General features: G+C 32.5%; 1 protein-coding gene across 1 annotated transcript in view; it reads left to right on the forward strand.

Annotated features, from left to right (window-relative positions):
• The window catches only part of LOC120129468 (cysteine proteinase inhibitor 6-like), a 40,128-nt gene that overhangs the window by 11,736 nt on the left and 10,406 nt on the right, over positions 1–17,986 (forward strand). The gene's annotated exons all lie outside the window — the stretch shown is intronic.

Consider the following 17,986-nt stretch of genomic DNA (forward strand, 5'->3'; position numbering starts at 1 on the left):
GAGGATCAAATGCCTCCATATTTTCGATCGTTCTTGGAGACATTTGATCTACGGTATGCTTCCATCAAATCACACTTGACTGCTACTCACGAAGCAGTAAATCAATGCTTAGACACTTTGGAAGCTCGACAGATGGAGTTTCAAAGGGAGATGCTTGCACGCATGGATACTCTCTCGCTTGAGATGCAAGCCCATTTTCCTCCGACTCCTCCCGATCCTTCTATGGACGAGTATATTTTGTTTTGGTTTTGGATCGTCTTTGAACGTTTATTATTAAAACATTTTGAATACTTTGGGGATTATTGTTTGACTTGCTTGAATTTGTTTGATATGTGATTTGGATGTTTTATGGATTTTAACTTAATCTATATTGGTTTGGTTTGAATTTTCATTTTTGAGCTAAATGATTATTAATATTGCATCATATTAGTTGCATTATGACCAATTATTTATTTATGATTATGAATATTGATTATGAAACTAATGGATAACCTCTCTTTTGATCTTTGATCTTAGCAGCTTAAGCTATAATTCATTAAAATTTAATCAATTGGCTATGTTTTCCAAAGCCTTCTTTCACTTTGTTTTTGATTCTTTTTTATTTAACAAAAAGGGGGAGAAGTGTTAAGCGTGTTAAAATAAAAGTTTTAAAAGTTTTAAAGGGAAGAAGTATAATAGTAAGGGGGAGTAAGTTTAAAATTAATTTCAAAACTTATTCTCAAATAAAATCTTAAAATTACTCAAGTGTTTTGTTATATCAAAAAGGGGGAGATTGTTGAAAACATTTTGATATTTCGATATAACAAATTAAGTTAAATAAATTTTAAGATTCTACAAATGATTTTCTAATTATATTCGATTGAATTAATCGGATATCAAACTATTACTCCAAGTCTTTCAAGATCAATTTTAATCCTTACTAAATGTGTAAAATTGTGATTTGTACTTAAACTATTTTTGAAACAATTTTCACAAAGTATTTTGAACCAAAATCAAGCCTTAAATCAATTTTTCAAAGGCATGCACCGATGCAGCAATCCATGCATCGATGCATCAATTAATTTCTTGAACATCGAATGCATTTTATGCATCGATGCACATACCATGCATCGATGCACTCAGTGCATTTGATGCATCGATGCACTCAGGATTTTTCAAAACATCGAATGCATTTTATGCATCGATGCACTCTTAGTGCACCGATGCACTGAGAGTCCAATGGTCAAAATATTTGAATTTTACACCGATGCACCTAGGGTATGCATCGATGCATGAGACGCCCCAACCATTAATATTAATTATTTTCACATTTAAACGGTTCTATTGACTTCACTAATCATCCCCAACGTTCAGAATCAATTGAAGGTGTATTTAAACAAGCTTAGAAGCCATTGATCAAAAACAAGAAACAACAAGCAACTAGAATCAAGAGGGAATCAAAGAGAAAGCATCAAACTCATTGTTTGAGCAATTCAAGCCTATTTTTCATTCAATATTCATTTTGCTTTCAAGAACACTTCTTGTACTCAATTGTATTCATTTTTGAGTGTTCTTTTCTTTGTTCTAGAATTGTGCAAACAATCTACCTTGTGAGGATTTCCTTGTAAGTTTGGAAATTTGTAATCTTCTCTTTGAGAAAGAGTGTTCTCAAGAATTGGGGTATATTCTTGAGGGTGTTATAAGGTTATCTCTTTGGCCTCAAAAGAAAGAACAAATTAGTGAATTTGTTGGAAAATCCTTAGTGTGGATAGCTAAGGTAGTGGACGTAGACTTTGGTTGATAAAGTCGAACCACTGTAAATCGCTGTGCAATTACTTTCAATTTTCTGCAAAATCTTCCACCAAAATTTTTATTGCCAATTCACCTCCCTCTTGGCCGATTCCGTCAATCGATTAACTCAACACACTATTATAAAGATCTCATAGAGTAAAATATGAATAAATAAATTCATCATTCAAATCTCCACCTTTACCTATTTAATATATTGCTCAAAGTTTCCAATTTATGGTAACTTTTCCAACAAATAGAAAGGGCAAAAACATCATTTCCAAAGTCAGAATTTCTAGGTTTTTAATGCAAATCGCAACTCATAAGTTAAATATTAAAATATTTGCAGTCTTTTATTTTTCTTTAAAAAAGAAGAAATTAGTTATAAAAACATGGTATCAAATAATGAAAGTAGAATCGACACGTGGATAATACATGTTAAAAACTAGCATTAAAATATTTAATCTTACAATATAGTTATAACTACCACAATTAAAAAAACATAACGATGATCTAGGGCTCTACACTTTGAAGAGACTAGCCATGGACTTGGTTCAATTCTGCCAAAGTACAAATCCAATGTAATTAGTTACAGCAACCCATATAAATAATTAATGTCAAACCAACATGTGAAAATCGAGTTATAACAACTTTTTGTCATATAGTGGGCTGCAGAATAGTGTGTATATATATATTGTAGACACCCGTTTTTGTCCGGGTCTACAAAAACATTATATTATGTTATTATTATTATTATTAATTATTTTATTATTATTTTTATAGGATTTTTGCTCAAACCCCACTAACTTGAAAAACAACAACCCACTACTCTACCACTAGTCCACTACCATGCCACCATAAATCAAGGAGGGAGTTGTTTTTGATTGAGGATCAAAGCGAAAGGTTAAAAGGGAAAGTCGAACACACCATATGGGGGGATGAACATCTTGCATAAAGTCTGTCTCCAAGTCCTCTTCTACTCGTTGTTTTGTTTTAGCCCCGATTTGTTTTGATTTAAACTGAGTGGAATTGTGGTGAAGAACCATAATGATGTGAGTCTCGTGGATCATAGCTGGCCCCAAGATGCATTTGATGCCATCAGTGTTATCACTTTCCGCATTCCCACAGAGACTGCTCCACAGGAGGCATATTCAACTTCACTCTTGGCGTTAGATATACTCGCCGAAATACCTCCCGAGAAGAAGTTTGACTGGGCTAAGATATTGCTGGCCAATGGTGCAAAAGCAAGCAAGAAAAAGCGCTAAGGATTTGTAGCTGAGTTGAATACACGGACTTTAATTTCCGTTTGCAGTTCGAAAGGTTTTTTTAAATTGCTTTTGTTGTTTTAGAACATGTTTGTTTGCGGAATTTTATAATTATATGGATATTAAATGTCTTTGAAAAATGAGCTGGATAACCCCATGATATGCAATGGACAAATTGTTGTTTTCTTCAGCTTTATAAAATACCAACGCTGATTGTTTTGAAATGGATGTGTTCTCTATTTGTTGTGTTTATTTCACATGTTGGTGTTTCTCATGTTCATTTGTCATAATAAATAGGAATTAGGAAATGATAATATATTATTTATTATTATTTATTTATTTATTTATTATTATTATTATTATTTATTCATTTTTTTCTTTTTGTTTAGCATTCAATATTTTATTTTGCCATCTAACATTTTGTTTGATTTTTTTCTTCAGTAGTAATTTCAATCGACAAAAGGTAATCATTTTGAATCGGGTTTTTAAATTTTAATTTTAATTTTTAATTTTTGCAATTAAGACAATCGACAAATTAAATGATACCGAAAGGGCAGTTCAAGGGTGCTAATCCTTCCTTGATTGTAACTGACTCCTGAGCCCAACATATTTCTGGTAAAACGAAGATCATGTAAGATGGTGTTTGATCAACCTAAATATTTTATTTAAATGATCGGTGGCAACTCTAACCCACTTATTTAAGTCGAAGCCTAATTTTGGGTCCACCCGAAAAACGGTCGCGACAGCTTGGCGACTCCGCTGGGTACAGGTAAGTGAGTCAGGCCAGAATTAATTTTCTGTTGTCTTTTTATGCGAAAATAGTAAATTTAAATTTAAATTTATTTATTCGATTCCAATTATTTACCTTTGATTATTTTTCAAATAAATAGTTCTACTGACATTTTTGTCAATGATTTCAGATTTTTGAAAAGTTTCTATCTCTGGCTCTATACCCGAGCTCCGAACCATTTTTTAAGTGGGGATGTATCCTCTCGAGTTTAACTTAGTCCACATAAGCTTTTAATGGGCTTAAGACTAAGGGTCTGGAAAGCCCAAGGGGGCACTAGCGAGGAGAACTTGGGTACCTTTTAGAACATAAATCAGGAGAATATAGGGAATTAGATCCCACCCCAAAACCTCATTTTAAACCCTAGGATGCCTGAATTATTTCCTTCTTTATTTTTATGTTCAAAGCATGTGAACTAGAAATTTATGCGGTTAGGACTTGCTTGAAATTAGCATGCGGGATAGAGATCATGTCCAGGTAGGAATAATAAGCATGTTAGGTAGATATCATGTGGGGTAGGAATTTTATTTTGATTATCGTCTTTATCTCACTAACTTTTTTTCCTTTCATTTTTGTTTTCTTTCATTTTATTTTTTATTATTATTTATTTTTATTTTCATCTTTTTGCATCATTCATTCAAAAGAGGTGTTGATCCACCAAAAACGTGTTTGTTAAACGTAAATAATCTGCATTAATGGACAAAGGGGTTATAATACAAGAGATGAAAACCTCAGAAGTCTAGTTATGGTCAGAAAAAACTCGGAATAGAGTGGGTTTGCACCAAGAACGTCAACAGTTAACTTTTCCAAAATGGGTTGGTAAAGGTTACAGGGGCAAAACAAGAAAAAAGTTACTGACCTGGAGAGTCCTTTCGAAGATTACGAGAACAAGATGACAAAACCCTAAGTTGAGTTGGATGTCATTACTGACAAATTCAAGAAACAAGCAAGCGAACTTCACAATAGAGGGCTCCAATGGCATTTCCATTAAGGAAAAGGCTCAACAGAGAGTGAAAGACGGTGATGCAGTCATTTGAGACTTTTTGGGGCAAGTAGCTCGTCACTTACACGACTTATCCAGAGAAGCCGGAACGGTTTAACAAGGTATTCAACCTGTAACACCCCCAACCCGTATCCGACCCGGATACGAGTATGAGGTGTCACATTGACTTTTTAAACTTTGACTATTGACAAAATTCAAAGAAAATTTAAACATTTCATTAAAGTAAAAGCGGTTTAGTTACATAAATTGACCACAATACCCAAAATCAATCAGAGCATAACTAATACAACCAATTAGTACATGCGAACTATACTCAAAATAACCAACTACATTTAAATTCTCTATTTTCTGATCTGAAATTTTTGTAAGGGAGGTGCTGATCTGTCTTACTCTTCTTCGTTTCTCTTTTAGCTTCTGTAACCTATGTGTGAAACAATCACACGCTAAGTCTATGACTTAGTGAGGCATAAAAACGTATAATGCACTTTATAACATATATCAATACATGCATGTTTGTTCTATCATGCTATACCAAATTACATGATTCCCTCATATCATGAAAAATCATATCAGATTAATTACCATAAATAAATACGTACACATAACTCATCATTAACAGTTTATCATGTAATCACATACTTTTATGCTTAACCTTTTCAATCAAACACTCTACACACACAACATCATATCATTTCTATAACATTTATCATATCACTAACATGTATTTGTTTATATCTCTTGATTAGCCCATGTACATATGTGAGAACTATAAATATGTGAGTTTATGGAGGTTGTGCACTAATGCTATCACCACAGCTCATATAAATGCACCGAAGTGCCACATAGAATTACACTGTAGTGCCATATAATAATGTCCATAAGGACCACATATCATTCCTTAAGAATCATATACATATACTAGGGATCAAGTATGTGTCTCACCAGACTTCACACATGTTCTAAAGAATACATATATGTCCCAAAGGACCACATATCATTCCTTAAGAATCATATACATATGCCAAGGATCAAGTATGTGTCTCACCAGACTTCACACATGTTCCAAAGAATACATATATGTCCCGAAGGACCACATAGACCCTCGACTCTTGGCATGCCAACTATACCCCTAGCTCTCATGACACATAACATGGGCATTTCATTTATATCATTTCATATTCACACATGCATATTAATTATCTTTTATCACATGTCTGATCTCTTATAATCATGTAATCACATAGCTCATGTCATTTCTTATAAAATCATATATATCATGTAATACATATAACTTATACACTTTCTCATATGTTCACATCACATGAATCATATTTTTTCATATAGTTTATGCTTTATTCTCTTATATTCCCATACATGTAATACATATCAAGCATGGTTACACAACTCCTTTCGATATAACTTGCATGTACCTATATTCTTTTTCATATACTCACATAGTCATATAGTATAATATTTCATATAACCTCATGAAACAACTCACATGGATACATACTCAAATACTCATAGTTACATATCACTTAAATTATTCATATTTACCTAATCCATGGTCATATAGCTTCTATCACCAAGTCACATATCTAATCTCTTATTCTCATATGTTCATATTTATCATATAACACATAAGTTTTATTGCATATTTATATCTCATTCCTACATCACTAATTCATAATATAATTTACATCATATCATCTACCTTATTCTGTATTTCTTATTATGCACTTACATTACCTAACCTACATTATACTTATAAACCCGAATATATTACTTCTATTATTTCTTTTATGTACAATTTAATCTATTTACTTAATTCAATTCCGTACAACTCCTATAATCATTTCATATCACTCCATAGCTTCTATTATACAACTAATGTATCATAATTTTATTTAAGCATATGAATCTTTCTCCTCTATCTTATCTTATATGCTCATAGTATCACTGAAGTTCAAGTCTCCTAGTTAATATATTATTTATGTAACCTTTGCTTACTTAGTTCATATCCTTTCTCATAAACTCACTTTTACCATATTCTCATATTATTACTTAAATTATCTCATAACATGTATTCACGTAGTAATATTTCATTTATATATATATATATATCAAAGATCTTATCACATAACTTATCTTTTATATTCATATAATTTATTATCATATCATATGGTTTATATCATCATAACATATCACATATTCATATCAACCATATAATACATATATACAATAACATGTCAACACATATATACTTCTATTTATGAATTCATGCATTTTACTATGGAAATAGACTTGTCGCAAGTCTTATTTCCATTTAACATCATATAATACTAATATGCACTCACCTGGCCTCACTAGTCCATTCCAATCTCTTATCTTCCCTTTTTATTGATCTTACTTGTCAATGATTCCGGAACTCGTTTAGGCTCTGAATCTACATAATTATACATTTTAAGACAATTATTAGATACATACACCTTGTAATTTGATACTAGCAACTTAAACGAACTTATTAAACCAATATTTACAAATTTCCTTTAGGGGGAATCGGTTCCCTCCTGTGGGGGTATCGGTTCCCCCTTGACATTCTGTAAATTCTGGTTCATTTGAGGGGGTATCGGTTCCCCTTGAATGGGTACCGATTCCCCTTGCCTAGAAATCCTATTTTGAGCTCGAAATTCACTTCATTTCAGCTTAAACCTTCATATTTTACTTCCTTTAATATTCCTAACTTCCATACACATATTTAAACTCATTTCTATTCCATAATCACTTCTTTAAACCCAAAATTCCATCATTTACATGGCATTCAAGAATCACACTAAATTTTCAATATGTTCTAATTCCAATTCTAACACTTCATACTTCTTAATTAGATTGATGACAAGTCAAATTCATCCATAAAACTTCAACAACCATACCATATCAAAATTCCATCTTAAAACTCATATTACAAATTCCTTTTTAATTCCTTTATCTTATTGTTTAAATCCCATATAAGCTTTCCTTAAGCTTATTTAATACGCAAAGAATCAAAATCCACTTAATATTTAAAGTAAATAACTATAAAAACCAACTTACCTATTGTAGCTAAGCCCCACGTGAAGAAGAGAAAGCAAGAAGAAGAAAGCTTCCAGATAGCTCTCTTCCCACGTTTTTATCACCTTAAAAGAAAGATAAAAATCTTTCTGGTCAAATGACCATTTTACCCTTAATTTCCTTTAATAATTACTAAATAACCTTCATCATATATTTCCAATAATCATTAATTATTTCATTCTTCTACTTTAGTCACCAAATTCTGAAACTTTTCAATTTAGTCACTAACCCGGTATTGCGGATATTACAAATCTCCCCTCCTTTTAAGAAAATTCGCCCTCGAATTTTCACTGAACATTTTGATAAAACATATCTTCTAATGTTCTCATGTTGCTTCATTTACTTACTCTTTCTTGTCATTATCAGGAAACGTAGTTTTCAATCCTTTAACTTTTCTATTACCTTTTTGCTTTATACATTCATATCATGTCACTTATCACTTAAACATCAACCAGTAATTTCAATCTATTTTCATCAATCAACATCATAAATCCATCTCTAATTACTTTATAATAATAACCAAATTCGTTTTCCATCATCATTTTGCCAAGAACACGACCTTAAATCTTCTTTAAATATGATTCAACATACACTTTATAAAATCTTTTCACCTCACCAATCACTCTTTTCTCACTTGTATATCCAAAATTATTACCTACACTTCCATATAACCTTTATCGTGTCTGATCCTTTAACTCAATCCCATTTCATTTCTTTATTCCATTCTTCCTTTATTTATTCCTTATACACAAATCATATATTTCCTTTCATGTTCACATACTCTTGTCTTATCACCTATATTCATCACTATATACCAATCTTCATTGCATCCTCATAACTTTGATTACCTATTTCTTATACTTGTATTTTCATTTCTTAAAATTCCATGCAAATACTTATCTCCTTTTCTACATCATAGCTATCTGATCAGAATACCCAACTATATTCAGATTCACATCATAATTAATTAACTCAACTTTACCTTTTATTCCAATCTTATAATTCTATCACGTTTACTCTGACAGTTAATCAATAACATCTGTCCAATCTAGAACACAACCCTAATCAACCAATCACATACATCTTTTCCAATCAAAATTATCTCAAAATTCGTTTACTTAACTTGTCAATTTCACCTCCATTCTCATACATCCTATAATTTCCGTTGTTCAACTGAACATTCTGACTTACTTTGTCTTATAAACTGATCATCGATATACCCATTCCTAAACTCTTCTTATCAATCCTCAGCTTTACTCAAATATACAAATCCTTATTCCCTTTACTATACCACAATACTATGATCCAAATATACAATTGTATCCAGATCCATTTCATATTTGGTTGTCTTATCATGACAACATCTCAAAATATTAAATTCTATACCTTTTCCATCACATAATCTGGTTAGCCAACGCTAACTCTTTCCATCCAAAATACAAACCCTTATTCTATCCACATTCTTATTAATACACAGTACTATTCCTTTATTTCAAACTCATCAACTCTGACTGTATATATCTTATATGCTTGTCACTGATGCACTTATTCTCGAACTTTCCACAAATTCTAACCACATCCTTAGATCTTTTAACATCCTTATGGTGACACTTGCTCACCATATTCTATCTTATTCACTTTATAACAAAACTTCTCCGTATCACTTTTTCGATTCGAAACAGTGAGAACCTTTTATAACTATTCGAATATGATTTCAATTTTTAAAATCAACCTTTAATCTTATAAGACACTTTCTGAGGTTTTTGCTCTTCATCCTGTCTGGCCAGGGCAGGTGAATTGCTATCACCATCAGATTTGTCAGATATCGATTCACTTTGTCATTTCTTATAACCGCATTTCTATTGTATTCTATTAAACTTATTCTATCAGCAAGACAACATATTCCTTACAATTCAGATCATAATTTTTTTTCTATTTTGTTGGCATGTATACATTATACGACACTCTAGACTCCGGTTTATGCCGAGAATCGACTAAACCGTAGCTCTGATACCATTAAATGTAACACAACCAACCCGTATCCGACCCGGATACGAGTATGAGTGTCACATTGACTTTTTAAACTTTGACTCTTGACAAAATTCAAAGAAAATTTAAACATTTCATTAAAGTAAAAGCGGTTTAGTTACATAAATTGACCACAATACCCAAAATCAATCAGAGCATAACTAATACAACCAATTAGTACATGCCAACTATACTCAAAATAACCAACTACATTTAAATTCTCTATTTTCTGATCTGAAATTTTTGTAAAGGAGGTGTTGACCTGTCTTACTCTTCTTCGTTTCTCTTCTAGCTTCTGTAACCTACGTGTGAAACAATCACACGCTAAGTCTATGACTTAGTGAGGCATAAAAACTTATAATGCACTTTATAACATATATCAATACATGCATGTTCTGTTCTATCATGCTATACCAAATTACATGATTCCTTCATATCATGAAAAATTATATCAGATTAATTACCATAAATAAATACGTACACATAACTCATCATTAACAGTTTATCATGTAATCACATACTTTTATGCTAAACCTTTTCAATCAAACACTCTACACAAACAACATCATATCATTTCTATAACATTTATCATATCACTAACATGTATTTGTTTATATCTCTTGATTAGCCCATGTACATATGTGAAACTATAGATATGTGAGTTTATGGAGGTTGTGCACTAATGCTGTCACCACAGCTCATATAAATGCACCGAAGTGCCACATAGAAATGCACCGTAGTGCCGCATAAAATTGCACCGTAGTTCCATATAATAATGTCCATAAGGACCACATATCATTCCTTAAGAATCATATACATATACTAGGGATCAAGTATGTGTCTCACCAGACTTCACACATGTTCCAAAGAATACATATATGTCCCGAAGGACCACATATCATTCCGTAAGAATCATATACATATGCCAAGGATCAAGTATGTGTCTCACCAGACTTCACACATGTTCCAAAGAATACATATATGTCCCGAAGGACCACATAGACCCTCGACTCTTGGCATGCCAACTATACCCCTAGCTCTCATGACACATAACATGGGCATTGTCATTTATATCATTTCATATTCACACATGCATATTAATTATCTTTTATCACATGTCTGATCTCTTATAATCATGTAATCACATAGCTCATGTCATTTCTTATAAAATCATATATATCATGTAATACATATAACTTATACACTTTCTCATATGTTCACATCACATGAATCATATTTTTTCATATAGTTTATGCTTTATTCTCTTATATTCCCATACATGTAATACATATCAAGTATGGTTACACAACTCATTTCGATATAACTTGCATGTACCTATATTCTTTTTCATATACTCACATAGTCATATAGTATAATATTTCATATAACCTCATGAAACAACTCACATAGATACATACTCAAATACTCATAGTTACATATCACTTAAATTATTCATATTTACCTAATCCATGGTCATATAGCTTCTATCACCAAGTCACTTATCTAATCTCTTATTCTCATATGTTCATATTTATCATATAACACATAAGTTTTATTGCATATTTATATCTCATTCCTACATCACTAATTCATAATATAATTTACATCATATCATCTACCTTATTCTGTATTTCTTAGTATGCACTTACATTACCTAACCTACATTATACTTATAAACCCGAATATATTACTTCTATTATTTCTTTTATGTACAATTTAATCTATTTACTTAATTCAATTCCGTACAACTCCTATAATCATTTCATATCACTCCATAGCTTCTATTATACAACTAATGTATCATAATTTTATTTAAGCATATGAATCTTTCTCATCTATCTTATCTTATATGCTCATAGTATCACTGAAGTTCAAGTCTCCTAGTTAATATATTATTTATGTAACCTTTGCTTACTTAGTTCATATCCTTTCTCATAAACTCACTTTTACCATATTCTCATATTATTACTTAAATTATCTCATAACATGTATTCACGTAGTAATATTTCATTTATATATATATATATATATATATATATATATATATATATATATATATATATATAACTTATCTTTTATATTCATATAATTTATTATCATATCATATGGTTTATATCATCATAACATATCACATATTCACATCAACCATATAATACATATATATAATAACATGTCAACACATATATACTTTTATTTATGAATTCATGCATTTTACTATGGAAATAGACTTGTCGCAAGTCTTATTTCCATTTAACATCATATAATACTAATATACACTCACCTGGCCTCACTAGTCCATTTCAATCTCTTATCTTCCCTTTTTATTGATCTTACTTGTCAATGATTCCGGAACTCGTTTAGGCTCTGAATCTACATAATTATACATTTTAAGACAATTATTAGATACCTACACCTTGTAATTTGATACTAGCAACTTAAACGAACTTATTAAACCAATATTTACAATTTTCCTTTAGGGGGGAATCGGTTCCCACTTGTGGGGGTATCGGTTCCCCCTTGACATTCTGTAAATTCTGGTTCGTTTGAGGGGGTATCGGTTCCCCTTGAATGGGTACCGATTCCCCTTGCCCAAAAATCCTATTTTGAGCTCAAAATTAACTTCATTTCAGCTTAAACCTTCATATTTTACTTCCTTTAATATTCCTAACTTCCATACACATATTTAAACTCATTTCTATTCCATAATCACTTTTTTAAACCCAAAATTCCATCATTTACATGGCATTCAAGAATCACACTAAATTTTCAATGTGTTCTAATTCAATTCTAACACTTCATACTTCTTAATTAGATTGATGACAAGTCAAATTCATCCATAAAACTTCAACAACCATACCATATCAAAATTCCATCTTAAAACTCATATTATAAATTCCTTCTTAATTCCTTTATCTTATTGTTTAAATCCCATTTAAGCTTTCCTTAAGCTTATTTAATACCCAAAGAATCAAAATCCACTTAATATTTAAAGTAAATAACTATAAAAACCCAACTTACCTATTGTAGCTAAACCCCACGTGAAGAAGAGAAAGCAAGAAGAAGAAAGCTTCCAGATAGCTCTCTTCCCACGTTTTTATCACCTTAAAAGAAAGATAAAAATCTTTCTGGTCAAATGATCATTTTACCCTTAATTTCCTTTAATAATTACTAAATAACCTTATCATATATTTTCAATAATCATTAATTATTTCATTCTTCTACTTTAGTCACCAAATTCTGAAACTTTTCAATTTAGTCACTAACCCGGTATTGCAGATGTTACACAACCAGTGACAAAAGAATGCAGAAGATGGATACACATGAAGCAGTTAGGGGTCTATACTTTTAAAATATTTTTTGTCTCTTAAGACGTAACACTTTTGTCCTCAATAAGGATTATTTACAATAAGAAGCACATTTTTTGGATCAATGCCTCGAACATTTCATGCATATGCATTCTTGCATATTTCACATAATTTTTTTTCATTGCATCCACACGAACTAACAAAAGATTTTCATAAACAAAGGGGTACAAACATTGGACTCCACAAGCTTTGGACACGTGTCCTCCTCACAATACTCGCGTAAAGGAAAATGGAAGCCAAGATTTCTCAACTTGAAGAGAACATGCTAAGATTACATAAGAAACTGGACAAAAATAAATCAAAATAAAAAAAGTACCTTGGATTCCATCACTAGGAACCAGGACTTATTGGTTGACCAGATTATTTCACGGTTGTCTGGCTTGAATCAAATGAATGCTCCTTGGGCAAGTGGTCCATCCTAATGAGGATTTATTCCATTTTGCAGTGTCCTATTTGGACTTGGTTTTTTGAACATTCTCATATTTCTTTTTGTAACTTTTTTTGAACTTTGACATATTTTTTTATGAGGACATTTCAATAAATTTGTGCTGAGCATTGAATCATATTTACAACTTGAAATTCTTTGAATATCAGCTGAATTAACTCTGTAAATGATTCAAAGTTACAGATCTTTGACAAAGTAACATGATAAAAAACGGATAAAACAAGGACTTTTGACCTTACTTTAGAATATACACTCAAACACCATATCATTCTCTTACAAGAACCGATATAGCCTTCTCCTCTCATCAGGGTATGGACAAGAGGCTTGGTAATTAGATGTGCATAGGTGCGGACAACATGGGGTATCTTTTGCATACGACATTTTTATACTTTTTGTTTAAGACGTTCAGCAATGATAATGATCTTTATAGATGGAATAGTCGAGTAGGTGAATCTAGTTTAGGTCAGTTGCTTGAAAATTGAACTCTAAAGATGATTTTTGAATTTCAACAACACCTAGACTATAACAGGTTCTTCTTGACAATCTTAAGAAATCAAATCCGTAAAGCTGAGCTATTCCACTAAGGCAATTGGTTATAGAGGAAACTTAAAAGCCCTGGCCTTATGAATATATTACGTTCAAACCATGACATTGCTCGAACACTTGGCAATTCGGTGTTTGCTCCACTGCTATTGTCTGGCCGAAGACTTTGTGATGAGATGAGCCTTTTAGTTAACTTGATAAAAGTGATTATAATGTTAAGTTATCCCTCTAAAGCAATTGGTTAATCGCCCCAGCTTTATGGATTCGGCTAGCCAGATAACGACAAATTAAATCAAATTTATCTAAACAAGAAATGTTCGGTAATGATGGACTAAGGGAGTTAAGGAACTCCTGTTATAGTCAATTTCACATGGGCACTCAGGAATTTCATTTTTATACCGATATTTTTGCACTACCTTTGTTAGAGGAGCATACGAAGCTTGAACAAATGGAAGATTTCAGAGAACCGAAATAGAAGGTCTAGTAATTGATATCCTAGTTGAATCATTTTGTCTGCATCCAATTAAAATGCCAAGACAATCAATAACCGAAAAAATGACATTTTTATGGCTAAACAGGAGGCCAACCTAAAGCCAACTCATCCACTTGAATATTTTTCAAAGAACTATAATTCTGAAAGCATTAAAAGAGCTATTAATTCCTTTAATATTCTTTAAATTCATGTTTATAATTTGATTCGATTTGATTGCGAGCCTGAATTAAGGGGCAATGTTTTACAGAATTCTTCTATTTTCATATATTTTTCCCTCACGAATAAGAGAAAGGAAAAAACATTTTCAAATAGGAGAGTCTCAAATGTGAAAGGTCCTGAAAGGTGCTAAGCTCATTTTGCCTCTATTGAAGAAAAAAACGAACAATGCCAAATTTCGAGCATTTCACCAGGCAATCAGTCCGAGAGATCAGATAGAACTTGTGACATTACCAATAAACTGAGAAGAAAATGAGGCATAATCGATTCTAAGGACGAGACCAGCAGACAAAAATGAGGCTCCATCCAAGGATAAAACAAAATTAATTCATGTTGCATGCATCTTAGACATACTTAAGAGCATCACATTTATCATTTTTAGCATAAATAATTTTTTGCATCTTTTTGAGTCAAGTTTCAACTTCAAGACGAAAGATACTCGATTAAAAAGCACATTCAAAAGTTGATGGTGGTTGCTCAACCTCACAGCGAAGGGGCGACTGTCGGATGACAAAACAACTTTCCGAGTCTCGTTAAGAGTTAATTTCAACTTCACAGTGGAGGATATTGAACTCGAAGCGACACAATTTACTCGAGATTGAATTTCAACTTCACAACGATGGATATCCAACTCAAAGCAACATACAATACTTGGATTTCAACTTCATGATGAAGGATATTCAAGTCAAGGCTCAACTTCACAACGAATGGGTCATCCACGATTTCAACTTCACGACGAAGGATATCATGCCAACTCTAGATTGGATTTCAACTTCACGATGAATGATATCCAATTCAAAGCTCAACTTCACGGCGAAGGGGCTTCCCAGTTTCATTCAGAACCAATTTTAACTTCACGGCAAAGGATATTCAAGTTAAGGCTCAACTTCACAACGAAGGGGCCATCCACGGTTTCAACTTCACGACGAAGGGAATCATGCTCACTAATAACATTCATCTTTAGCTTGGATTTTAACTTCACGATGAATGATATTCAAGTTAAGGTTCAACTTCACAACGAATGGGCCATCCACGGTTTCAACTTCACGATGAAGGGAATCGTGCTCACCAGCAACATTCATCTTTAGATTGGATTTCAACTTCACGATAAAGATATCCAATTCAAGGCTCAACTTCACAACGAAGGGCCATCCATGGTTTCAACTTCACGACGAAGGGAATCGTACCCACTAGCAACATTCATATTCAGTGTGGATTTTAACTTCACAACGAATAACGTCCAATTAAAAGCTCAATTTCACAGCGAATGAGCCATCCATAATTTCAAATTCATGATGAAGGATATCATGCCCGATGAAGTGATTTAGCGTCACAGTAAATATGCCATCCACATATTTGACTTCCTTAAGTCAACGATTAGAGCTTCTGAAAGGATTTCTTTAACATGCATGAACAAATAGATTATCGATCGCCTTTGAGATTGTTTCTCTTGAAACAAAGGGTCGTCTCCCTTGAGACTAATTTACTCAAAACAAAGTTTTGTCTCTCTTCAGACAGTTTCTCTTAAAACAAATTTTGTCTCTCTTGAGACAGTTTCCCTTGAAACAAATTTTGTCTCTCTTGAGATCGTTTCCCTTGAAACAAATTCTGTATCTCTTGAGACAGTTTCGCTTGAAACAAATTTTGTCTCTCTTGAGATAGTTTCCCTTGAAACAAAATCTTTGAATATGTTTTACATTAAACAAATTTCGTCTCCCTTGAGATAGTTTCTTTTGGAACTAAGTTTTGTATCTCTTGAGACAGTTTCTATCGAAACAAATTTTGTCTTTATCTCTTTTGAGACAGTTTCCCTTGAAACAAATTTTGTTTCTCTTGAGACAGTTTCCCTTGAAACAAATTTTGTCTCTCTTGGGACAGTTTCCCTTGAAACAAAATCTTTGAATATGTTTTCCTTGAAACAAATTCGTCTCCCTTGAGACAGTTTATTTCGAAACTAAGTTTTGTCTCTCTTGAGACAGTTTCTCTTGAAACAAATTTTATCTCTCTTGAGAAGTTTCCCTTGAAACAAAATTTTGTCTCTCTTGAGACAGTTTCTTTTGAAACACCAATCTTTGAATATTTTTCTCTTGAAACAAAATTTCGTCTCCCTTGAGACAGTTTCTTTTGAAAAAAAACCTTTGAAAATGTTTCTCTTGAAACACCAAACCTTCGAGTTCGGTTACACTCAGCTCAAAGGCATATCATTTGCAGCATAACTTAAGGCAAGAAGGGCTATCTGCCAACCAAGACCTTCGAGTTCGATTACACTCAGCTCCAAGGCATATCGTTTGCAACATAACTCAAGGCAATAAGGGCTATTTACCAACCAAATACCTTTGAGTTTAACTACGCTCAGCTCCAAGGCACATCATTTGCAGCATAGCTTAAGTCGAGAAGGGCTATCTGCCAACCAAAGATCTGACAAGTTCAATTTCATTCTGCTCGATGAGTGCGATTAACTACTTTCTGGAAGAATTTTCAACCCGAAATCTTTAAACCGAGAAGAAGACAAAGGCCCAATTCCAGGAAGCCCAATCACATTTGAGAACACCAGACAAAAATTGATTGTCTTTTTTCGTCTTTGCCCTATTCTTGTTAACATAAAAATGTATAAAGATGGGCAGCTGTAGACACACATTTTTGTCTGAGTCTACAAAAACATTATATTATGTTATTATTATTATTAATTTATTATTATTATTATTATTGCAGGATTTTTAATCAAACCTCACTAAGTTGAAAAACGACAACCCACTACTCCACAACTAGTCCACTACCATGCCACCATAAATCAAGGAGGGAGTTGTTTTTGATTGAGTATCAGAAGCGAAAGCTTAAAAGGGGAAGCCGAACACACCTTATGGGGGGATGAGCATCTCGCGTAAAGTCCGTGTCCAAGTCCTCTTCTACTCGTTGTTTTGTTTTAGCTCCGATTTGTTTTGATTTAAACTGAGTGGAATTAT

Source organism: Hibiscus syriacus, unplaced genomic scaffold (genome assembly GCF_006381635.1).
Source record: "Hibiscus syriacus cultivar Baekdansim isolate YM2019G1 unplaced genomic scaffold, ASM638163v2 tig00110500_pilon, whole genome shotgun sequence".
Lineage (NCBI taxonomy): Eukaryota > Viridiplantae > Streptophyta > Magnoliopsida > Malvales > Malvaceae > Hibiscus > Hibiscus syriacus.